This window comes from Phocoena sinus, chromosome 2 (assembly GCF_008692025.1).
Source record: "Phocoena sinus isolate mPhoSin1 chromosome 2, mPhoSin1.pri, whole genome shotgun sequence".
In the NCBI taxonomy this organism is placed as follows: Eukaryota; Metazoa; Chordata; class Mammalia; order Artiodactyla; family Phocoenidae; genus Phocoena; species Phocoena sinus.
This window is the reverse complement of record NC_045764.1, coordinates 141924496-141950501: the sequence shown is the minus strand read 5'-3', so window position 1 is coordinate 141950501 and position 26006 is coordinate 141924496. Positions and strand designations below refer to the sequence as shown.

General features: G+C 36.4%; 1 protein-coding gene across 6 annotated transcripts in view; it reads right to left on the bottom strand.

Moving 5' to 3' along the window:
• The window catches only part of FUT8 (fucosyltransferase 8), a 325108-nt gene that overhangs the window by 241666 nt on the left and 57436 nt on the right, over positions 1 to 26006 (bottom strand). For 3 of the 6 annotated variants that reach the window (XM_032622331.1, XM_032622329.1, XM_032622332.1), the window contains exon 2: positions 20471 to 20568. The exons of the other annotated variants lie outside the window; for them this stretch is intronic. The gene's annotated coding sequence lies outside the window, so the exon portion shown is untranslated. The remainder of the gene's footprint in view (positions 1 to 20470; positions 20569 to 26006) is intronic. 6 annotated transcript variants of the gene reach the window in all.

Below are 26006 nucleotides of genomic sequence, written 5' to 3'. Positions count from 1 at the left end.
CCCTCCCAAGGCTTCAGACAATACTACAAAGCTACAGTAATCAAAACGGCATGGTATGGGCACAAAAAAACAGATATATGGATCAATGGACAGGCTAGAGAGCCCCAAAATAAACCCACACACCCATGGACAATTAATCTTCAACAAAGGAGGCAAGGATATACAATGGAGAAAAGACAGTCTCTTCAGCAAATGGTTTCGGGAAAGCTGGACAGCCACATGTAAATCCATGAAGTTAGAACACTCCCTCACACCATGCACAAAAATAAACTCAAAATGGCTTAAAGACTTAAATACAAGACATGGCACCATAAAATCCAAGAAGAACACACAGGCAAAACATTCTCTGACATAAATCATAATAACATTTTCTTAGGTCAGTCTCCAAGTCAATAGAAATAAAAGCAAAAAATAAACAAATGGGACATAATCAAACTTATAAGTTTTTGCACAGCAAAGAAAACCATAAACAAAATGAAAGGACAACCTATGAACTGGGAAAAATATTTGCAAAAGATGTGACCCACAAGGGCTTGATTTCCAAAATATATAAACAACTCATACAACTCAATAACAACAACAAAAACAAAAAACAACCCAATCAAAAACCAGGCAGAAGACTGAAAGAGATACTTCTCCAAAGAAGACATACAGATGGCCAATAGATACATGAAGAAATGCTCAAGATTGCTAATTATTAGGGAAATGCAAATCAAAACTACAATGAGGTATCACCTCACATCAGTCAGAATGGCCATCATTGAAAAGTCTACAGACTTTGCTGGAGAGGGTGTGAAGAAAAGGGAACCCCTCCTACACAGTTGGTGGGACTGAAAATTGGTATAGCCACTGTGGAAAACATACGTATGGAGGTTCCTCAGAAAACTAAAAACAGAATTGCCACATGATCCAGCAATCCCACTTCTGGGCATATATCCAGAGAAAACGAATTTGAAAAGATACATGCACCTCAATGTTCATAGCAGCACTATTTACAATAGCCAAGACATGCAAGCAACCTAAATGTCCGTCAACAGATGAATGAATAAAGGAGATGTGGTATATACATATACACAACGGAATACTACTCAGCTGTAAGAAAGAATGAAATAATGCCATTTGCAGCAACATGGATGGACCTAGAGATTATCATACTAAGTGAAGTAAGCAGACAAAAAAACAAATATCATATGATATCATTTATATGTGAAATATTAAATATGATACAAATGAACTTATTTACAAAACAGAAACAGACTCAGACATAGAAAACAAACTTATGATTACCAAAGAGGAATGGGGGGGGACAAATTAGGAGTCTGAGATTAGCAGATACAAACAATTATATATAAAATAGATTAACAAGGTCCTATTGTAGAGCACAGGGAACTACATTCAATACTTGTAATAATCTATAATGGAAAAGAATATAAAAAAGAAAACTCATCTAAGGTGTATGTGTGGTCTTCCTGTGGAAAACTTAATAACTGTACAGCAAGAAATGTATGAGATTTTTTTGTATCATTATCATCAACATCACCCAAGTATTCATTGTATAGAACATCGTGCAAAACTTGTATTGAAGTGCATAGCCTATCCTTACATAGGCATAAGGTGAGTGGTATTTAAAATAAAATTAATAATGTGTTCATTTTCTTACTGTTTTATAACTTTGCTTTCAAAGAATTACATTACCATACAGCATGCCACTCTCTCATAATTGGAGAAACTGCTTATCGCCACAGGTAAGTAGGGTGTTTTTAATGTAACAATGTTTCTAATATTGTATTATGAATATGACTGAAACACTGTATGCCATAAAAATTTTATAATGATTCATTCATTAGTGTATAGGTTAGGCTACCGTGAAGCAATCGTATCAATTACACTAGGCTACCATAAAGTAATAACACTGCTTGCCTCTTTGTTATCAATGCATGAACTGTTATAGCTGTAAATAAATATGAATTTCTTTTTCATACTATCTTTTCATTTTTGATGTCTAGTGTTAGTATCAGGTATTACATCTACAGTGTTTTGTATCATATAAGATAATATTGATGTAGGTACTGACAGACAATTCAGGTTCATCTTGTAAACAGACAACGTAAACTTACGATATTTACTTAGAGGATTTTCAACTGTATAGGCTGGGAGGGGTGTCAGTGTCCCTGAATCCTGCATTGTTCAGGGTCAACTGTATTAGCAAGGGCCATAGGTACAAGTTCTGATCCTTCACCCCAAAAGGTTAAGAGAAAAAAAATTTTTTAATTATACATGGCTAAAAACCTACCACAATCTGGGAATGAAGACACCTCTCAAGTGTCTGAAATCAGCTCTCAGGAATTTACTACCTACAGATTAATGCAGTTCTCAGGAAAAAATTTTATGCAGAGAATACTAAGTGCCAGACACTGTGTTGGACACTGAAGATAGCACTAAACAAACTGAACTTATTAGTCAATGGCCTTAAGGAGAGTCCATGATGGATCCAACACAATCTAATTCAACAGCAAGTTGAAGGTATCACTTCTGGGTTCCTCCATCTAACATCTGTTCTAGGGCATTTTTCCTGGCTGTCATTTAGCCTAGATTGGCATGCTTTGGCAATCCCTAACCTACTTAAAGCCTACTTTATACTCCTTTTCTCCTCCAGATTCTAGAATAAAGGTCTACTTCAGAGATTTTTCCTTTAACTTTTTTCTTTTAGTGATTTCATGGTACTCAAGTTTTTCTAAAATTTTAATTATATTTACAATTTTATCACAAATCTATTATCACTTCATCAACCAAAATTTCTCTTGAATTCTCAATTTAATTATCACGATTTATATTTTCCTTTAACAGGTTACAATGATGAAAACCAGCAAGCCTTAAAACTAATGAGTTCTTAATTCTTCATTTTTAAAGTGTTAAAAGGTATTCTTTTAGCATGCAGAAATATTCTCCTAGCACAGTCTTTATGAAAATGAATTAAAGTTATTCATATTTCACTCAAATCTGACCCTTGCTAGAGGAGTAAGGACGAGGAGGGGGGAGGGGGGGAGGAGGAAGAAAGAAAAGAAAAGGAAATCCTCCATTCATCAAATACTTTTTTTTTTTTTTTTTTTTTTTCGGTACGCAAGCCTCTCACTGTTGTGGCCTCTCCCGTTGTGGAGCACAGGCTCTGGACGCGCAGGCTCAGCCGCCATGGCTCACGGGCCTAGCTGCTCCGCGGCATGTGGGATCTTCCCGGACTGGGGCACGAACCCGTGTACCCTGCATCGGCAGGTGGACTCCCAACCAGTGCACCACCAGGGAAGCCCCATCAGATACTTATTGACCACCTATTCTTTGCGTCAGGAGGTATATTTTAGGTGCTCAGGATATGTCCTAAGGGGTTGGCTGGAAGGAATGGCTCAGTGTCCTTACCCCTGGCTTCATTCCCCTTCACCAGAATCTTGCTCTGGGATATTTATCCCCTCCTTTGCAATGCCATAGGACTGGCCCAACTATGAACAGTAGAAACTCTGAGAACAGGAAAAAGGAGCAGCAGTTTTCCTGGTTTTAGCCAGGCACTCCAGCCTTTAATAGCGCGTACATAGTTCAGGCCCTGTTCATTTAGGCATTTAATAAAGGTTTTCCTGAAAAAGAAGAAAAAAGTCCCTCATAGAACTTCCATTCCAGCATGAAAATAATCAATAAACAAATACATACACATATGTGTACACACACACAGACACACACACAGAGGGGGAACAAGACTGTTATACATAAGATAATATGACAAAAAGTTACAAGATATTTATTTCAGACTGAGTGGTCAGGAAAAGCTTATCTGAGGCTGGCAACTAATACAATCTTCTTGATAAAGTGTCACTGTATAACACTATCACTCCACAAATTCTGACTTTAATTTAACAATACGTATGAAAAGTGCCGTTGTAAATTTTTTTTTTTCGCCGCACCACACACCATGTGGAACTTCCCCGACCTGGGATCGAACCCGTGCCCCCTGCAGTAGAAGCATGGAGTGTTAACCACTGGACCAACAGGGAAGTCCACCATTGTATTAATTGACTAGCCAAGTATTTCTGTAAAGCATTCTCTAGAATCTAAAATTAGATCAATTAAAAACTCCACTTTCAATCACAATTAATCAAACTGTCAAGTAATCTACTGGCATGTAAAAGAATCAAACGTTTTTAAGCCATCCCCTTTCCCATGTAGCACTTTTTTACAACTCCTAAAACTACAAAGTGTGTATAATAAATTAAACTATCACCAAAGGATAACTCTCCTAGGATTTTTAAGAACATACTTGTATTATGAAGCACTACTACTACCTGGTAGTAGTGCACAGGAAGTAATAAATATTTTTAAAATAAGATTTATCTTCTATTCTGCAATTGCCTATATCATATTCCCTCAAGTCAGGAACTCAGAACCTAAAACACAGTAACACCATTGTTCTAAAAATCTAAGTACCTAAGATAGATACTATCTAGGGTGGAGGGTAGAATATCTCTTTTCAGAACATTAAACATACAAACAAAGATTTCTGTGACTGTTAATGTATTTCCAACCTCCACTGCCCAAGAAAAAAGACAAAGAAAAATCAAAGCCATCAAGCGTTTGACTATCATCAGGTACTCTTAGAAGGTCCCTCAACATTTTACAGACCGGGTTCTAGAACCTAGACTGAAAAGATTATAGGAGATACAATCTAGACTTGACTACATTTGTCTCTTGACCTTTCTGCTGCCTTCATCAGTTATCACTGATAACATCTAAAATAAGTTATCACTGATAACATCTATATTTTTAAATACAGAACTTTAAAAAAAAAAGACATCTCTCCCTACAGTTTGGCAACACAGTTCAGATTCCTCTAACTTATCCCAAGTGAGTCAACTTACTCAGACTACAAGCTGTGAAGAGTTTTTCTCATCAACCCTTGCTATATGATTATGCCTACATCACATAGGGAAACCTAACCAACCTGTGGTCTCATTTTATGACAGAATTTAAACATAAACTAAAGCCTGTTTTTTCTGTACTACTCTTTTACAATATTAGGGTTCTTCAAAAATTTTTCAGCACTAAATTAGCTTCAGGTCAGAAAGGCACACCCAGAACAGGTCATTCTATAAACAATATTCTCTATATAGGTACATATGCAAAGAAATAGAATGGTCTTATGTACTTTACTAAAGTTAAAACAATGCAAAAAAAACATGCTCAATGAATAAATAACTAAACAAAATGGGGCTTCCTAGAATCTAGTCTTGGCAAACTCAGCATCTAAGTTAACTATCCAAGCACAGCTAGTAAATCCAAATCAGGAATCAGACCACATCTGCCTTACTCCATAGCTTACACTCTCTAGAGCAATTCTAGAACTCACATAAACATCCTGATTGACCTGAATGCTCAGAGAAGTACTAAGAATCCTCAGGAATAACAACAAAAAAAGCGCTTATATTTAACTAGAGAAAAGCTTTACATCTAGGTTGATTTTTATTTGGAATAAGTCTAATTATAAAAGTTTAACCATATTATCATGCATAAAATAAGAGTCACCAAGAAACATAAAGAAAGGGAAAACACAGGGTAACCATTCATAACTAGAACTTAATTATCCGAATACTTTTTGGAAATGAGGGTAATTTTATTAAGGTTTTGTGAAATAGTCACTTCTTTTCTCTTGAAAATCGTGCCTAAAACTTGATCTAATCTCCCATCTTAAATCTGTAAGGAATATAAAGTTGTCCCCAGGAAAAACAAGTATCATCTAGTAAAAGTAGCAGCAGCAGTAGCAGTAGAAGGAACAGGAGGAGCAGCAGTAATAGCGTTAGAAATAGCAGTGTACCAACAACACAGTAGTAATAGCGATGGAAGAGGCAGCTGCAGTAGCAGTAGTACAGCAGTTATAGTAATATTACTAGTAAGCATAATACGCCAAGAAAAATATAATTTTGCTTTGTTGGTCCTGAACCATAGCAATAATTCTTTTTCTACAGATCCATAACTGAATGCTATGGCACACTGTAACTTGACCAGAGAAGTCTAGAATTGAAACTTTGGAGAATAGGTACTTGAATTTTAGCTTTAAAAATATCTCTGCAATCAACTCAACGGTCATCTCCTTCAAGTGCCATTCTCAAACTCCTTAATCTTCCACTCTGGGCATATCATTACTCCCTCCCTATGTTCACAAAGCATATTTTATGTGAGCACAGTTCCCTATTTGTCATAACTGTAGAGACTTCTGTCTTTCCTTTGGACTTTTGCCTCCTCAAGACTTTAATTCATATCTTATCCATGTGGTTGTCTCGGGCACTCAACAGAGTACCTGAATCACAATAAAAGTTCGATTAACAATTGCCCCGTTTAAAAAACATTCAATTATCTAGTGTATAATTTACAATGAAAATTAACTAATGGTTGCTAAAGATTGTGCATAAAGAATTAGGTGGGTTCAGAATCATCAGACTCAGTAGAAGTTTCTGTAAGTTTCTGTTAGTACTGACTTTCCATTCAAATGACTAAACTCAATTCAACTCTAAACACAAAGTCACAGGGCAGAGGAAAAGTCAGAAGCCTACAGAGAAATCTAATAAGGAATCCTGACAAAGATGTCAAATTAAACCCACAAACATGAGGTAAGAAAAATCCAATTTGTAAGTACAACATAAAATATTAAATTATTTGACTAAAGACAATTTACAACCTAAGGGTGAGAGTCTAGAATACCAAGTTTGACATATCTAAGAGATCATTTTTATCACCTAGTTACAAATTTTCAATTTTTTCGACTAGAACTGTGTGAATCACTTTGGCAGTATAAGCCCTAAAGCATTGTTTTCTAATCACGTGAGGAAAAAAATCCATTTTTCAAGATCCAGTAAAAGTTAATTAGCCCTGTGGGAGAGAACATGAAATACATAAAATATTCCTTAAAAGAAAGACAGAGAAACTAAAAGAAAGAGAGACTGAGACCTCTGAAAATCCAGGCAAGGAAACAGCACAGAGAAAAGCTACACCAAAAGACATGGAAAAGCTAGGACTTCCCTGATGGTGCAGTGGTTAAGAATCTGCCTGCCAATGCAGGGGACGTGGGTTCAAGCCCTGCTCCGGGAAGATCCCACATGCCGCAGAGCAACTAAGTTTGTGAGTCACAACTACTGAGCCTGCGCTCTGGAGCCCGAGTGCCACAACTACTGAAGCCCACGTGCCTACAGCCCCTGCTCTGCAACAAGAGAAGCCACCCAGTGAGAAGCCCTGGCACCGCAAGGAAGAGTAGCCCCTGCTCACCGCTTAGCCCGTGCGCAGCAACAAAGACCCAACGCAGCCAAAAGTAAAAAATAAATAAATTTATTTAAAAAAAAAAAGACATGGAAAAGCTAAATGCACACACAGTTTATCACAGTGATAGATCTGATCAACCTAATAATACCTTTCTCAATGAAAAAAATATTACTATTAAAAACACAATGATGCAGAATGAGAAAACGCACTACTAATTGCAAAAAGAAAAGCACAGATTTAAAAATAAATTATGATCACAACTATGTAAAATCATCTATACAAAAAAGGACTAGAAAGCACATACACCCACATGGTAACTATAGTCATGTTACACTGGTGGAATTAAGGGTGATTCTCTTATTTTAAGAAGAAGTTGTCTAAATTTTCTGTAACACAGTAATTTTTTAATATGAATGTTTTACAAAAGAAAATAAAGAAAACTACATTTTATGTATAATTTAGACCAATTTCTCTTTTTATGTCTCAATTTCTACCAAGATATCTAATACTCGTGATGTGCATTAAGTTTTTTAACACATCACAGAAAATTTAAGGATTAACATTACCCTATTCTACTCATAAAAATAATTAGTGAGCAATGTACTAATTAAATTAAGACACCCAGTCTAAACAGGTCATCCAATTAATTGGTTCCATAAATACAAAGTATCAGCACAAGGTTTTAATAACCACTCTTAGCATCATCAGTATATTTATCAGAGTGCAAATTAGTGTAATTTGACATGACCCCATTCCCAAACAGGCTGTAAAAATCTGGTATTTTTTTGTAAGGTATACACGTATAAAAATGAAACTTTGACTATCAACATAGGAAACAAAGGTGGCTGTCGCCCCCAAATACACTTGCCAATGGAATAACAGTAAATGGGCTAAGAACGAGCCATCTCACCAATAACATAAGTCAGTCCTAGTATCAACTTCCCTCTAGAAAAGTTCTTTACTCGTTCTTGCAAATTACAATGCATGACCTCAAAATGTACAAACCTGATGCCAGAAGGAAATCACATTCCAAATGAGTAATACTGCCAAATCAGGCAAAGGGTTTTGTACCAAGTCTTTACCATTACGAAACTGTGGAAAAGATTCAAAACTAATCTTCAATCAGGTCCAGCATGTAAAGAATTTGGAATTCATCAACCTTGTCCTTACAACAATAAAAAAGCTGAAAAGAAAAAAAGAAAATCAACCACTCTTCTTAAATCTGTCAGAGAATTAAAGCCAGAGAGCAAACCTCCACCCTGAAAACTAGAGAGAGAGACAGGTAGATACAGAGAATAGCAGTGTGCAAGAAGCAAAAGCCCAGGAAGATAAACCCTCAGATGGAGCCAGTATTAGTAGGAACACTTTAAACGGTAAATGACGAATTGCTGGAGACTCAGTGTAGACTAGCTTAGAAGGAAAACCTGTGAGGGGACGCAGTCTTTGAAAGGTCCCAACAGTTTCTTGAGTTTTACCTCCAGAAGCCCTACCACGTTTTCAACTGTGATAATCTGAGAAAAATCTCTTTGCTTCCAGCAGGGGGAAGGGAAAAGTAATCATTTTTAAATATACCCAGAGCTCTCTGTTCTTCTTAAAAAGGACTGCCTGAAAAAATAAACAAACAACAAAAAAAAACTATTTTAACAGAGCCTAACGTACCAGGACTTTACAGTGTCTAGCCAACCTGGGATAAAGGAAGTACCTAATTCCAGCTCCCTCTACCCTTCAAACAGGGGAAGAGATACCCAAATCACGCTTAAAAAACTGAGACCTAATCACAGTACTACAGAACTCCCACCACCTTACCTCCACATCAATACAACTCCTGTACAATAACAGAGGATTACAGGTAAAGGAACTTCAAGTTTGAGACCCTATTTAAGGATTCTCTATGCAACCCAAAGACAACACAGCAAACCAAAACAAGGACACTACAAGAAATATTAGCCTCTGACACCACAGCTACAGCAAACAGTAAATGCAGCCTAACTCCTAGTCAGATAAACATAAAACCTCACACTAAAGGCCTATTTACCTCCTCTTTTTTATCTAATATATCATGTCTGGATATCAACAAAAAAATTACAAAGCATTGTAAAGGCAAAAAACACAATCTGAAGAAACAAAGCATGCCTCAAAACCAGACTCATATACAGCAGAGGTTTTAGAATTATCACTGGGTTAAAAATAGCTATGGTAAATATGCAAAGGGCTCTAATGGAAAAAGTGAACAACATTTAAGAACAAATGGGTAATACAAGCAGAGATATGGAAACTCTAAGAAAAGATCAAACGGAAATGTTACAAATCAACAACACTATAACAAAAAGAATGTCTTTGGTAATACGACACCAAACCAGATGCAGGAAGCTTCGTGTACATCAAGCAGGATAAATACTAAAATACTTATACCCAGGCATATCATAATAAAACTACAGAATAGATGAGAAAATCTGAAAAGAATCAGGAAAAAAAAACAGAGAGAAGGAAAAATAAACCTACCTAGAGAGGAGCAAAATAAGAATTACACTGAACTTCTCTTCAAAAACCATGCAAGCAAAATTAGTAGAGTGAAATACTTAGTGTTAAAAAAAAAAAAAAACACCAACCTAGAATTCTGTATCCAGCAAAATTATCCTTCAAAAGTGAAAAAGAAATACTTTCTCTGACAAACAAAAATTGAGAGAACTGAAAACCTACTGACCTGCCTAGCAAGATACTGACCTGCCTAGCAAGAAATGTTAAAAGAAGTTCTTCAGACAGAAAGAGAATTACATAGGCAGAAACATAGATTACATAAAGAAATGATGAGCATAAGAGAAGGAATATACAAAGGTAAAATTAAATCTCTTATTTTTCTTATTCTTAATCTAACAGACAATGTGTTCAAAGCAATATATTTTGTGATCACAGCTTACAAATAAATTAAATGAATGACAGAAATGCTGTAAGGCATGTGAGAGAGGAATTGGGAATACTCTGTTATAAGGTACTTGTAGTATCCATGAAGCAGTGTAGTGTTATTTGAAAATGAACTTGGATTAGCTATAAATGTATAATTGCATACTCTGAGCAACCACTAAAAAAAAAGTTTTTTAAGAAATATAATGATATACTAAGATAGGATAGAAAATGGAACAATATAAAATGCTCAATTAAAATGAGAGAAAGCAGAAACAGAGTCGAAGGCCAAAATAAAGAAAAAGGAAACCAAAAACCCAAGAACAAGAGCAAGGAATAGAAAACAGTTAAAAATATGGTAAATATTAATTCAGGTATATCAATAATTACTTTAAATGTCAGTGATCTAAATATACCAACTAGCGTGAAGCAAAAGACAAGACCCAACTATACGTTGTCTGCAAGAAACCCACTTATAAAGGCATAGATATATTAAAGGAAAAGGGATGAAGTTAGATACACTATGCTAACACTAATCAAAAGAAAACTAGAGTAGCTATATTAATTTCAGAAAAAGCTGACTTCAAAGCAAGGAAAATTTCCAGCAATAAGGAGAAACAGTATGTAATGATAGAGGGTCAATTCTCCAAGAAGATATAACTATCCTTATACACATGCAGCTAACAACAGAACAAAATACTTGAGGTAAAAACTAGTAGAACTGCAAAAAGAAATATATAAATTCACTATTATGTCTGGAGATTTCAATACCCCTCTCTGAGTAACTAACAGAACCAACAGGCCGAAAATCAGTAAAATATCATAGAACTGAATAGCACCATCAATCAACTGGATCTAATTGACATCTATAGACTACTTCATCCAACAACAGCAGAATACACATTCTTCTCAAGGTCAAAGGGAACATTCACCAAGACAGACTACATTCTGGACCAGGAAACACACCTTAAGAAATTTAAAATAACACATTATATGAACTATGCTCTCAGACCACAATAAAATTAAACTAGAAAATAATAACAGAAGATAGCCAGAAAATCCCCAAATATTTGGAGAGTAACAACATACACAAATAATACATGAGTCAAACAAAGTGCTGAGGGATTTTTTAAAAAAAATTTTAACTAAATAAAAATGAAAATAAAGCATTAAAATTTGTGGGATACAGCAAATGCCATACTACATTTTCTGTCTGAGAGAGAAACTTATATAACACTGGATGCATATATTAAAACAGAAGAAAGCTAAAGTCAATCACCCAAGTTTCTGCCTTAGGAAACTAGAAAAAGAAGAACAAATTAAGTTCAATATAAGCAGCAGAAAAGAAATAATAAAAATCAGAGCAGAAATCGATGAAATTGGAAACAGGTAAACAGTAGAGAAAATCAACAAAACTAAAAGCTGATTCTTTGAAAAGATCAACAAAATGAATAAACCCCTAGCCAAGCTTCCCAAGGAGAAAATGAAAAAAGAAGCAAATTACTAATAACAGATATGAAAGAGGGGCCATCACTAGCAATCCTACAAACATTAAAATGATAATAAAGAAATATTATGACTAGCTCTATACCCACAAATTTGCTAACTTAGAAGAAATGGACCAATTCTTTGAAAGACACAATCTACCAAAGCACACACAAGGAGAAACAGATCATCTGAATAGGCCTGTATTGATCAAAGAAACCGAATGAACAATCATCTTCCAATAGAATACTGTAAGTCAATTATACTTCAAGAAAAAATAAAGAAAAGAAAAAAAAGGAAAAAATGTGTTCAACATGGTTTTTCCTTCCTTCCTTCCTTTTTTTCTATGGAGTTGCAGGAGTAGTTGGGGAGGAGGGGAAGGGATTCCTCTAGGTTCTCAAGCATCTATAAATCAAAAAAATAAACACTACATAGAAAGTGAAGACTGTGAACCATAAAAGAAATCAAGTACATCCATACCCTACCATCATGCTCACTTCAGAAAAGGTTATTTCATTTTCTGAACTCAGCAACAACACATTCTTCTAACTTTAAATGAATTAACTGACCTGAAGAATGTCTCCCTTCTAAATACAATATTCAAACTGAAAAATAAAATATGTAAGTCAAAGAGATGGGCTAATTCCATGTTTACCTAATATCTTCATTAATGATCTTCACCCAAGTAAACAAAGCATAAATTAAGTCAGAATACATTCACAAGTCAGAATCTATCAGATCAGCACTTAAAGCATTCTATTTCTTTTTTCAATTATTTCACTCCCACAAAATGAATACCAATATGGTATATAGCAGATACTCAACAATTACAGAACTTTAGAAACTGACAGCTAGGAAGGCCCTCAGAGATCCATTCCTCTTCTCTTCTTCCAGACGTCCCATTTTACCCATTGAGAAACTAATAGCTGGAAAAGACAGTAACTTTCCCAAGCTAGTTAACAGCAGGACAGCAACTACAACCAAGGCACCTTGATTTCCATATTGGTATACTTTTCACTACACGTCATGCTGTTGTCAAGAACTCTGATGAGCCTGAGATTCCTACATGCAAGCTAAGCAATCGGCCATGACAGTTTCATGGATACTGAGAACCAAAACCATCTAGCCACACACAGATTGAACACTGAGGATCGAAACCATATACTCCTTGTACTGCATTGAATACTGTCCCCCCAAAATTTATAAACACTAGAACATGTGAATTTGACCTTGTTTGGACATAGGGTGTTTGCAGATGTAATCAAGGTAACATGAGGTCATACTGGATTAGGGTGGGCCCTAATCCAATGACTGGCATCCTTATAAAAAGAGGGAAATTTGGACACAGATACAGAGTGAAGATCACCATGTAAAGATGGAGGCAGAGATTAAAGTTATGCTGCCACAAGCCAAGAAACACCAAGGCTTGCTTAAAAATACCAGAAGCTAAAAGAGAGAGGAAAGAATTCTTCCCCTAGAGGCTATTATTTTAAGCCACCAATTGTGTGGTAATTTGTTGTAGCATCCCTAGGAAACTAATACACCTACACACACACACACATCTTTCTGTGTACATTAGCCTGACCTTACTAGTCCAATGCCTTCATTAGCATACTCTACTATTCCAGGAGATTCTTGCAGGGACATAACTTGATTGTTCATTACAGAAGCTTCAGGAAAGACGCATCAACTCTTCAACAGAAAGCATCAACAGTTTTTAAAATCCTTGCATTGCTGTTTTGACCAATTCCACTGTAAATTGTTGTATCATGATACTTATTCAATCTTAATCAAGCCCGATCACCACCACTGCAAACTCAAATTAAATCAAATTTCAAATTCTAAAATTTTTACCTTGACTTTGCCCCTCTAAGGCACTACCAAAGTTCTGTCAAGGTGGTGTTCTCCTTTACTGCAGTAAGCAATAAACTCAGCTTTGTTTTATCAATAGGTTGTGTTAGTGATATTTGGTGAGCCAGCATCAAATAATCCTGGCAGAAAATATGACACTCCTGGGTGACAGACAAAGAAAAGTTTACTACTCAAAACAATAGCAGTAGCCAGTGTATCACCTTTTGCATTGGTTCCCAAAGCTCTAATCCCTAAAGGGCAATACAAGGAGAGCCAGATGATGCCTGCACACACAGTGAGTTCCATTACAGGAGAAGAAAGCTGAAGCGTATGAAACACCAATATTTTAAAGGAGTTGCAAGCAAATGTACCCCACCTACTCCCCAGAGGGATTATCTTGACTATCCTGGACAGCAAGGAAATCTGCCCTCTGTCCTTATGGTAATACAATTTCTATCTTCCCAGGCTGTTTGCTATGCAAATTTCCTTGAGAAGATTGCCCTCAACAAAAGCTGCCAATGCCTCTGCTCAGAAGATGTGCTGAAGCACAAGAGACTCATGGCGAATCAGATCCCAATAGGTGTCTCCTCTGTCCTAAGGGGCTAAAGATACTAACTTCAGGATGAAGTTAGTATAATAAAATGAGCAGAAAATGTTCCAGGAAGAAAAAAAATTAGAGCAAAGAGGTATACTTCCTGTATAACTTAAAACCACTTTGAGTCTCTTAAACATGGCTTTACATCAAATATCCAAAAGTAAATAATTATATGTTTGATTCCTATTTTTATTTTAAATTATTCCATTTCTAAAACAGTATATGAACAAGTTTTTTTTTTGCTAATTTCTAGGCTCAGTAGTGCTCATGAAAAAAAAAAAGAAAACTGTTTGGTATTTCTGAACTTCACCAATTATACCTGTAAATATGATTATTAAATGAAATCCTCCAGAGCCGAATATAATTCACATTTTAGGGTCCTTAGATTTTACACAAGAAATCTAAGGTCCATATCTATTAAAGTTTGTAAAAATTTGGGTCTTATTTAAATATTATACTTTTTTTTTTTTTTTTTTGCGGTACGTGGGCCTCTCACCGCTGTGGCCTCTCCCACTGCGGACCACAGGCTCCGGACGCGCAGGCCCAGCGGCCATGGCTCACGGGCCCAGCCGCTCCGCGGCATGTGGGATCCTCCCAGACCGGGCACGAACCCATGTCCCCTGCATCGGCAGGCAGACTCTCAAGCACTGTGCCACCAGGGAAGCCCTAAATATTATACATTTTAAATTAGCCAATAAAATTTTGAGGCTGTTGAAAAATAAAAAATAATTTCTTAGATTTTTTCTAGCTATATATTCAATATTAGCATACTTTTTGCATCTGTTGGAAAATTAAGATCATATCTCATACCATTTCAATAGTATCCTGTTTTAACTTAAAATCAATTGAAAAAGAAATTAAAACTGAGTTTTGTAAATCAACAATTTTAAATTGAGCAATTTAACTTTATTCCAACCCTAAGATCAAGCAATGATCCCATGAGGAAGAGAGGCAGGATGATGAGTAAAATGAGCACTACCTAACATGTCTCCAGCTATCTGTGTGACTAAAAGCATATCACCTCACCTCCCTGGGTCTCCATTTTCCTATTTACAAAAAAACAACAGGCATTAGACTAAATGTTCAAGGTCAATTTTGCTTAAGAGTTCTATAAGGAGTACAGCTTTCACAGTTCTAATTCTATTTTCTCATGATTTCAGAAAACTGACTTCCTACTTCTTGCCCTGACAATCTTGAAGAACCCATGGATGAAATGTGCTCTAGTGAACTCAAAGTAGCCCACTAATGGGTGGGACTAAGTCATTCATTCAGCAAGTAATAATACTTGCTGTAGGAATATTTACTTCAGAAAGCACCAAAATCTAAAATGATCCTTGCCATCAAGAAGTTCAATCTTCTATTTGAGAACTCAGAAGTAAGTATGTACATGAAATTCTAATAAACTTTAGGAAATATATGATATTTGTCTTAAAAATTTATGCCATGCTCTTTGGCAAATGGAATCTGTATTGCCAGATGCTAGCTATTCATCCCTTTTCTAATATTTCACCTTCAGTAATATTTTTGATGTTGTATTATAAAGTTATGCCAATTGACTTTTCACACCCAACCTTTGTCCTCTTTACATACATTTTTTTTTTTTATTTTGCAAGACGCGGGCCTCTCACTGTTGTGGCCTCTCCCGTCGCGGAGCACAGGCTCCGGACGCGCAGGTCCAGCGGCCATGGCTCACGGGCCCAGCTGCTCCGCGGCATGTGGGATCTTCCCGGACCGGGGCACGAACCCGTGTCCCCTGCATCGGCAGGTGGACTCTCAACCACTGCGCCACCAGGGAAGTACATTTTAAAATAGGAGAATTCTTATAAATACTTGTCTTTTCTAAACAAGTGACTCTTGGAGCTACCTATATTGTGAGGGTTAACTATATAAAAACCTGTAGATTTCTGATCTAACTGTATATTCAAGAAAGCTACCTGATTTTTCAATAACCAGGAAACACCATAAGTTTCAATATACCCCCTAATAATTTTGCATCACCTCTCTTCTTTTACTCAAAATGAACATAAATTTTAGGTATCTTCCCCTACCCACAAGATCTGTTAAATTTTTTCTAGTTTACTTTTAATGACATTTTTAAAAAGAAATGCAACCCCAACCCAAAAAGGCAACAAATCATCATGGTCTCTTAATAACAACAACAAAAAGTAACATTCTTTTAATAAAGAATATATAATCAGGGCTTTCCCTGGTGGCGCAGTGGTTAAGAATCCGCCTGCCAATGCAGGGGACATGGGTTCAAGCCCTGGTCTGGGAAGATCCCAAATGCCACGGAGCAACTAAGCCTGTGCGCCACAACTACTGAAGGCCGCATGCTCTAGGGCCCATGTGCTGCAACTACTGGGCCCACGTGCCGCAACCACTGAACCCACGTGCCACAACTACTGAAGTCCACATGCCTAGAGGCCGTGCTCTGCAACAAGAAAAGCCACCGCAATGAGAAGCCTGCACACAGCAATGAAGAGTAGCCCCTGCTCGCCACAACTAGAGAAAGCCCATGAACAGCAATGAAGACCCAATGCACCCAAAAATAAATATAAATTTAAAAAAACATTTAAAAAAGAAGAAAACATAATCACATTTTTATTTTAAAGTTTATGGCTCCATAGTAAACAGTGGAACTTATTCCTGAATTGTAAGGAGAGTATAACATACAAAAATTAATGTATTGGGTTGGCCAAAAAGTTCATTTGAGTTTAAGTAAAAATAAAAGAAACATTTTTCATTTTCACCAATATTTCAACATATTCATTAACCAAGAGAACTCTTTGGCCAACCCAATAATATGCCACATCAACAAAATAAACGAAAAACTCACATGATCATCTTGATGCATAAAAAGCTTTTGACAAAATACAACATCCTTTCATGATAAAAACACTCAACTAAATAGGAATAGAAGGAAACTACCTTAACATAATAAAAGCCATGTATGAAAAACCCACAGCAAACATCATACTCAATGGTCAAAGACTGAAAGCTCTTCCTCTAAGATCAGGAACAAGGTATGGATGCCCACTTTCTCCACTTCTATTCGATATAGTACTGAAAGCCCTAGCCAGAGCAATTAGGTAAAAAAAAAAGAATACAAGGCATTCAAACTGAAAAGGACAAAGTAAAATTATCTCTGTTTGCAGATAATGTGATCTTATATGTAGAATACCCTAAAGACTCCACCAAAAACAGCTGTTAGAACTGATAAATGAATTCAGCAAAGTAGAAGGATACAAAGTCAAAGACAAAACTCAGTTGCATTTCTATACACAATGAACAATCTGAAAAGGAAATTACAAAAATAATTCTAGGGCTTCCCTGGTGGCGCAGTGGTTTGGAGTCCGCCTGCCGATGCAGGGGACACGGGTTCGTGCCCCGGTCCGGGAGGATCCCACATGCCGCGGAGCGGCTGGGCCCCGTGGGCCATGGCCGTTGATCCTGCGCGTCCGGAGCCTGTGCTCCGCAATGGGAGTGCCCACAACACTGAGAGGCCCGCGTACCGCAAAAAAAAAAAAAATAATAATAATTCTATTTACAGTAGCATAGAAAAGAATAAAATACTTAGGAAATAACCTAACCAAGGAGGTGAGAGATTTATACAATGAAAACTACAAAATATTGCTGAAAGATATTAAAGGAGACATAAATAAATGGAAACACATCTATGGTCATATACTGAAAGACTTAATATTGCTAAAATGTCAATACTACCCAAAGCAATCTACAGATTCCATGCAATGCTTATATCAAAATCCCAGTGACTTTTGTACAAATAGAGAAAAACCTATCCTAAGATTCACATGGAATCTCAAGGGACCCTGAATAGCCAAGACAATCTTGAAAAAGAACAGAAAAACTGGAGGATTCACACTTCCTGATTTCCATATTTTACTACAAAGCTATAGAAAACAAAATAGTGTGGCAATGGCATAAAGACAGAAACAGAGAGCTTAGAAATAAACTCTCATACATATGGTCAAATGATTTTTGATAAGGGTGTTAAGACCATTCAATGAGAAAAAAGAAGCCTTTTGAACAAATGGTGCTGGGAAAACTGGATATCCACATACCTAATATCATATACAAAAATTAACTCAAAATGGATAAGTACCTAAATGTAAGACCTAAAATAATAAAACTCTTAGAAGAAACAAAGGGCAAAAGCATCATGACATTGAATTTAGTAATAATTTCTTGGATGGGGGGCACCAAAGACACAAATAAAAAAAGTGAAAAACAAGACAAATTTGATTTCATGAAAATTAAAACTTTTGGGCATCATAAGATACTACCCACAGAGTAAAAAGGCAACCCACAGAAGAGAAGAAAATACTTGCAAGTCATATATCTGATAAGTGATTATTATCCAGAATATGTAAGAACTCCTAAAAATCAACACAACAGCAACAAAAACAACAAAAAACCAGCACAACTCAAAACTGGAAAAAGGACTTGAAAAGCCGTTTCTCCAAAGGAGATATATAAATTACCAATATGAAATGCCATGAAAAGATGCTCAATGTCACCAATCATTAGGGAAATGCAAATGAAAACTATAGTGTGATACCACCTATTAAGACGGCTACTTTAAAAAAATAAATAAAGAATAAATAGAGAGATAAATAAATAAACAAACAGAAAATAATAAGCATTGGCAAGGATGTGGAGAAGTTGGAACCCCTGTGTATTACTAGTAGAAATGTAAAATGGTACAGCTCCTGTGGAAAACAGTATGGTGGTTTCTCAAAAACTTAAACACAGAATTATCATATGATACAACAATTTCACTTCTGAGTACACACACAAAAAGAAATGAAAGCAGGGTCTTGAAAAAATCTTTGTACACTCATGTTCATAGCCGCATTATTCACAGTAGCTAAAACATGGAAGCAACCCAGCTATCCATCAACTGATGAGTGGATAAAAAAATGTGGTATATACATACAATGAAATACCATTTAACCTTACAAAGGAAGGAAATTCTGCAATATGCTACAAACGGGTGAACCTTGAGCACACTATGCTAAGTGAAATAAGTCAGTCACAAAAAGACAAATACTATATAATTCCACTCATATAAAGCACTTAGAGTAGTCAAAACAATAAAGTATCATGGTGCTTGCCAGGGGTTGGGGGGAGCACAGAATGGAGAGTTACTGTTTAATGGGTAGAGTTTCAGTTTTACAAGATGAAAAGTTATGGGGATGGATGGTGGTGATGGCTGTAAAACAATGTGAATGTATTTAACACCACTGAACTGTACATTTAAAAATGGTTAAGAAGGTACATTTTACGTACATTTTATCAAAGGAAAAAAAAAAGAAAAAATAGTGTGACTGCAATAATCACCAAAAACTAGAAACTCCCCAATGTCCATCAGATGGTGAGTGGATAAACTAACAGCCGTATATCCATACAACAGAACACTACTCACCAATAAAATGAATGAACTACTGGTACACACAACATGGGTGAATCCAAATGCATTATGCTAAGTGAAAGAAGCCAGATTTTAAAAGCTACACACTAAATGATTTCATTTAAATGATATACTGGAAAAAGTAAACAACAAGGACAAAAAACAGATCTGTGATTTCTAGGGATTGAGGTGGAGAGAGAGGTTGACTACAAAAAGGCAACGTGAGTGAATTTCAAAGATTATGGTAAAGAATATATATTTGTCAAAACTCACAGAATGAACAAAAAACAAATAAATAAAAATTTGAGTGTATAAATGAAATACGAACAAGAACAAAACTTTTTTTTTTTTTTTTTTTTTTGCAGTACACGGGCCTCTCACTGTTGTGGCCTCTCCCATTGCGGAGCACAGCGGACACACAGTCTCAGCGGCCATGGCTCACGGGCCTAGCCACTCCACGGCATGTGGGATCTTCCCGGACCGGGGCACGAACCCGTGTCTCCTGCATCGGCAGGCAGACTCTCGACCACTGCGCCACCAGGGAAGCCCAGGAACGAAACTTTTAAAAGCTACTAAAAATTTCAAAAAATTTTAAGATAAGCTGTTTATTTCAGCATCAAATATGCCACACAACAATGCCAAAAGTACAGTGTACCATATTCAGCCACAACTTGTTTTATCTGGCCCTTACTTTACAGTAAAAAACTATAAAACAGGAAATATTTTTCCATTTTATACACTACAGATTTTACATAGTAGGTAGCATAGTAGGTACATAATTCAATAGAGTTTAGATTGACTTGGCCCTTCTACTTCACTGGTATATACATATGTAGCTTTAAATACAAAATTATTCATTTCTCAAAATATTAACATATAATTGGAAGAGAGAAGTACTGTCCACAAAATCTACTAACCTGAATTTGATCAGCTAATCAATGAAGGCAATAGAGCCCTTTATTGTGAATGGAAACATCATCAGGGTCATGGGTGCTCTCTTAGCAAAAGCAGCAACCTAGAACAAATAAACAAACAAGCATTGGCACCGCCCACTGCCCAAACCTCACCCCTGCTTAGGCCCCACCCTCCACAGCCAAGGCCTTTTCCAACTTTTTAATTTCTCCTCCTCTTTTTTACTACTGTGGTTCTGTTTTACCTTCCGATTGTTGTTTCATCTATATATTTTTATTTTTTTTCTAACATATCTGTTAGTTCCCTAGTCTAACTTTATTGTTTACATTGTTATTGTTCTCCCTTTTTTTTTTTTTGCCACCCCACTCGGCTTGCAGGATCTTGGTTCACGAGATGGGGATCAGGCCGAAACTCCTGCAGTGGGAGTTCAGAGTGCAAACCACTGGACTAACAGAGAACCTCAGACCCCAGGGAATATTCATCAGAATGAGGTCTCCCAGAGGTCCTCATCTCAGCACAAAGACCCAGCTCTACCCAACAGCCTAGAAACTCCAGTGTTGCAAGCATCAAGCCAAACAACCAATAAGACAGGAACACAATCCCACTCATAAAAAAAAAGGAAAAAAAAATGAGACAGCAAAATAATATGTCACAGATGAAGGAGCAAGGTAAAAACCTACAAGACCAAATAAATGAAGAGGAAATAGGCAATCTACCTGAATAATAATTCAGAGTAATGATAGTAAAGATGATCCAGAATCTCAGAAACAGAATGGAGGCACAGATTGAGAAAAATACAAGAAATGTTTAAAAGAGATCTAGAAGAACTAAAGAAAAACAAACAGAGATGAACAACACAATAACTGAAATGAAGGGATTAATAACAGAATTACTGAGGCAGAACAACAAATAAGTGAGCTGGAAGACAAAATGGTAGAAATAACTGCCGAGGAGCAGAATAAAAAAAAAAAGGATGAAAAGAATTGAAGACAACCTCAGAGACCTCTGGGACAACTCTAAACACACCAACATTCGAATTATAGGGGTCCTAGAATAAGAAGGGAAAAAGAAAGGGTCTGAGGGGCTTCTCTGGTGGCGCAGTGGTTGAGAGTCCACCTGCCGACACAGGGGATGCGGGTTCGTGCCCCGGTCCGGGAGGATCCCGCATGCCGCGGGGCGGCTGGGCCCGTGAGCCATGGCCGCTGAGTCTGCGCGTCCGGAGCCTGTGCTCCGCAACGGGAGAGGCCACAATAGTGAGAGGCCCGTGTACCGGAAAAAAAAGAAAGGGTCTGAGAAAATATTTGAAGAGATTATAGTGGAAAACTTCCCTAACATGGGAAAGGAAATAGTCACCCAAGTCCAGGAAGCACAGAGAGCCCCATACAGTATACACCCTATAAGAAACACACCAAGACACATATTAATCAAACTAACAAAAATTAAATTCAAAGAAAAAATATTAAAAGCAGCAAAGAAAAAATAAAAAACAACATACAAAGGAATCCCCATAAGGTTACGAGCTGATTTTTCAGCAGAAACTCTGCAGGCTAGGAGGGAGTGGGAGAATATACTTAAAGTGATGAAGAGAAACACCTACAACCAAGATTACTCTACCCAGCAAGGATGTCATTCAGATTCCACTGAGAAACCAGAAGTATTTCAGAAAAGCAAAAGCTAAGAGAATTCAGCACCACAAAACCAGCTCTACAACAAATGCTAAAGGAACTTCTCTAAGTGGGAAACACAAGAGAAGAAAAGGACCTATAAAAATAAACCCAAAACGATTGAGAAATCATAATAGGAACATACATATGGACAATTACCTTAAATGTGAATGGATTAAATGTGCCAACCAAAAGATACAGACTGGCTGAATGGATACAAAAACAAGACCTGTATATATGCTGTCTACAAGAGACCCACTTCAGACGTAGGGACACATACAGAGAGAAAGTGAAGGGACGGAAAAAGATATTCCACACAAATGGGAAGCAAAAGAAAACTGGAGTAGCGATACTCATATCAGATAAAATAGACTTTAAAATAATGTTACAAGAGACAAGGAAGGACACTACATAATGATCAAGGGATCAATCCAAGAGGAATATATAACAATTATAAATATATATGCACCCAACATAGGAGTACCTCAATACATAAGGCAAATGCTAACAGCCATAAAAGAGGAAATCAACAGTAACACAATAATAGTGGGGGACTTTTAATATTTCATTTGAACCAATGGACAGAATCATCCAGAAAAAAAATTAATAAAGAAACGCAAGCTTTAAATGACACAACAGACCAGATAGATTTAATTGATGTTTATAGGACATTGCATCCGAAAACAGCAGATTACACTTTCTTCTCAAGTGCACACAGAACATTCTCCAGTATAGACCACATCTTCGGTCACAAATCAAGTCTTGATAAAGTTAAGAAAACTGAAATCATATCAAGCATCTTTTCTGACCAAAGTGTGAGACTGGAAATTATTTTCAGGAAAACAACATGAAAAACACAAACACGTGGAGGCTAAACAATATGCTACTAAATGACCAAGAGATCACTGAAAAAATTAGAGAGGAAATCAAAAAATACGTAGAGACAAATGACAATGAAAACACGATGATCCAAAACCTATCTGATGCAGCAAAAGCAGTTCTAAGAGGGAAGTTTAGAGCATTCAATCTCACCTCAAGAAACAAGAAAAACCTCAAATAAACAATCTGACCCTACACCTAAAGCAAGTAGAGAAAGAAGCACAAAGAAAACCCAAAGTCAGTAGAAGGAAAGAAATCATAAATATCAAAGCAGAAATAAATGAAATAGAAACGAAGGAAACAATAGCAAAGATCAATAAAACTAAAAGCTAATTATTTGAGAAGATAAACAAAATTGATAAACCCTTAGCCAGACTCATCAAGAAAATAAGCAAGAGGATACAAATCAATAAAATTAAAAACGCAAAAGGAGAAATCACACCTGACACCACAGAAATACAAAGGATTATAAGAGACTACTACAAACAACTATATGCCAATAAAATGGACAACCACAAAGAAATGGACAAATTCTTGGAAAGGTACAGTTTTCCAAGACTGAACCAGGAAGAATTAGAAAATATAAACAGACCTATCACAAGTAATGAAATTGAAACTGTAATTAAAAGTCTTCCAACAAACAAAAGTCCAGGACCAAATGGCTTCACAGGCAAATTCTACCAAACATTTAGAGAAGAGCTAATACCTATCCTTCATCAAACCCTTCCAAAAAAGTGCAGAGGGAGGAACACTCCAAAATTCATTCTACGAAGCCACCATCACCCTGATACCAAAACCAGAAAAAGATATCACAAAAAAATTATAGACCAATATCACTGATGCCAAAATCCTCAACAAAATACTAGCAAATACAATCCAACAACATATTAAAAGGATCATACACCATGATCAAGTGGGATTTATCTCAGGAATGCAAGCATTCTTCAATATATGCCAATCACAATGTGAAATACCAAATTAAGGAATAAAAAACAATATGATCATCTCAATAGATGTAGAAAAGCTTTTGACAAAATTCAACACCCATTTATGATAAAAACTCTAGAAAATGGGCATAGAGGGAACCTATCTCAACATAATACAGGCCATATATGACAAACTCACAGCCAACATCGCTCTCAATGGTGAAAAACTGAAAGCATTTCCTCTAAGATCAGGAACAAGACAAGGATGTCCACTCTCGCCACTCTTACTCAACATAATTTTGGAAGTCCTAGCCACGGCAATCAGAAGAAAAAGGAATATAACTTGGAAAAGAAGAAGTAAAGCTGTCACTGTTCGCAGATAACATGATACTATACATAGAATACCCTAAAGATGCCACCAGAAAACTACTAGAACTAATCAATGAATTTGGTAAGCTGCAGGATACAAAATTACTGCACAGAAATCTCTGGCATTCCTATACACTAACAATGAAAAATCAAGAAAGAGAAATTAAGGAAACAATCCCATTTACCATCACAACAAAAAGAATAAAATACCTAGGAATAAACCTACCTAAGGAGGCGAAAGACTTGTACTCAGAATAAAACACTGATGAAAGAAATCAAAGATGACATAAACAGATGGAGAAATATACCATGTTCTTGGATTGGAAGAATAAATATTGTGAAAATGATACTACCCAAAGCAATCTACAGGTTCAATGCAATCCCTATCAAATTACTAATGGCAATCTTCACAAAACTAGAACAAAAAATTTTACAATTCATATGGAAACACAAAAGACCCCAAATAGTCAAAGCATTCTTGAGGAAGAAAAACAGAGCTGGAGGAATCAGATTCCCTGACTTCAGACTATACTACAAAGCTACAGTCATCAAGACAGTATGGCACAAAAACAGAAATATAGATCAATGGTACAGGATAGAAAGCCCAGAGATAAACCCACGCACATATGGTCACCTAATTTACGACAAAGGAGGCAAGAACATACAATAGAGAAAAAACTGTCTCTTCAGTAAGTGGTGCTGGGAAAACTAGACAGCTACATGTAAAAGAATGAAATTAGAACGCTCCCTAACATCATACACAAAAATAAACTCAAAATGGATTAAAGACCTAAATGTAAGACCAGACACTATAAAACTTAGAGGAAAACATAAGAAAAACACTCTTTGACCTAAACCACAGCAAGATCTTTTTTGACCCACCTCCTAGAGTAATGGAAATAAAAACAAAATTAAACAAATGGGACCTAATGAAACTTAAAAGCTTTTGCACAGCAAAGGATATCATAAACAAGACAAAAAGACAACCCTCAGAATGGGAGAAAATATTTGCAAACGAAGCAATGGACAAAGGATTAATCTCCAAAATATACAAACAGCTCATGGAGCTCAATATCAAAAAAAACAAGCAATTCAATTTTAAAAAATGGGTGGAAAACCTAAATAGACATTTCACCAAAGAAGACATACAGATGGCCAAGAGGCACATGAAAAGATGCCCAACATCACAAATTATTACAGAAATGTAAATCAAAACTACAATGAGGTATCACCTCACACCTGTCAGAATGGCCATTATCAAAATATCTAGAAACAATAAATGCTGGAAAGGGTGTGGCGAAAAGGGAACCTTCCTGCACTGTTGGTGGGAATGTAAATTGATACAACCACTATGGAGAACAGCAGGGAGGTTCCTTAAAAAACTAAAAATAGAACTACCATATAACCCAGCAAACCCATTACTGGGCACATACCCTGAGAAAACCATAATTCAAAAAGAGACATGTACCACAATGTTCACTGCAGCCCTATTTACAATAGCCAGGACATGGAAGCAACCTAAGTGTCCACTGACAGATGAATGGATAAAGATGTGGCACATATATACAATGGAATATTACTCAGCCATAAAAAGAAACGAAATTGAGTTATCTGTAGTGAGGTGGATGGACCTAGAGTCTGTCACACAGAGTGAAGTAAGTCAGAAAGAGGAAGACAAATACCATATGCTAACACATATATAT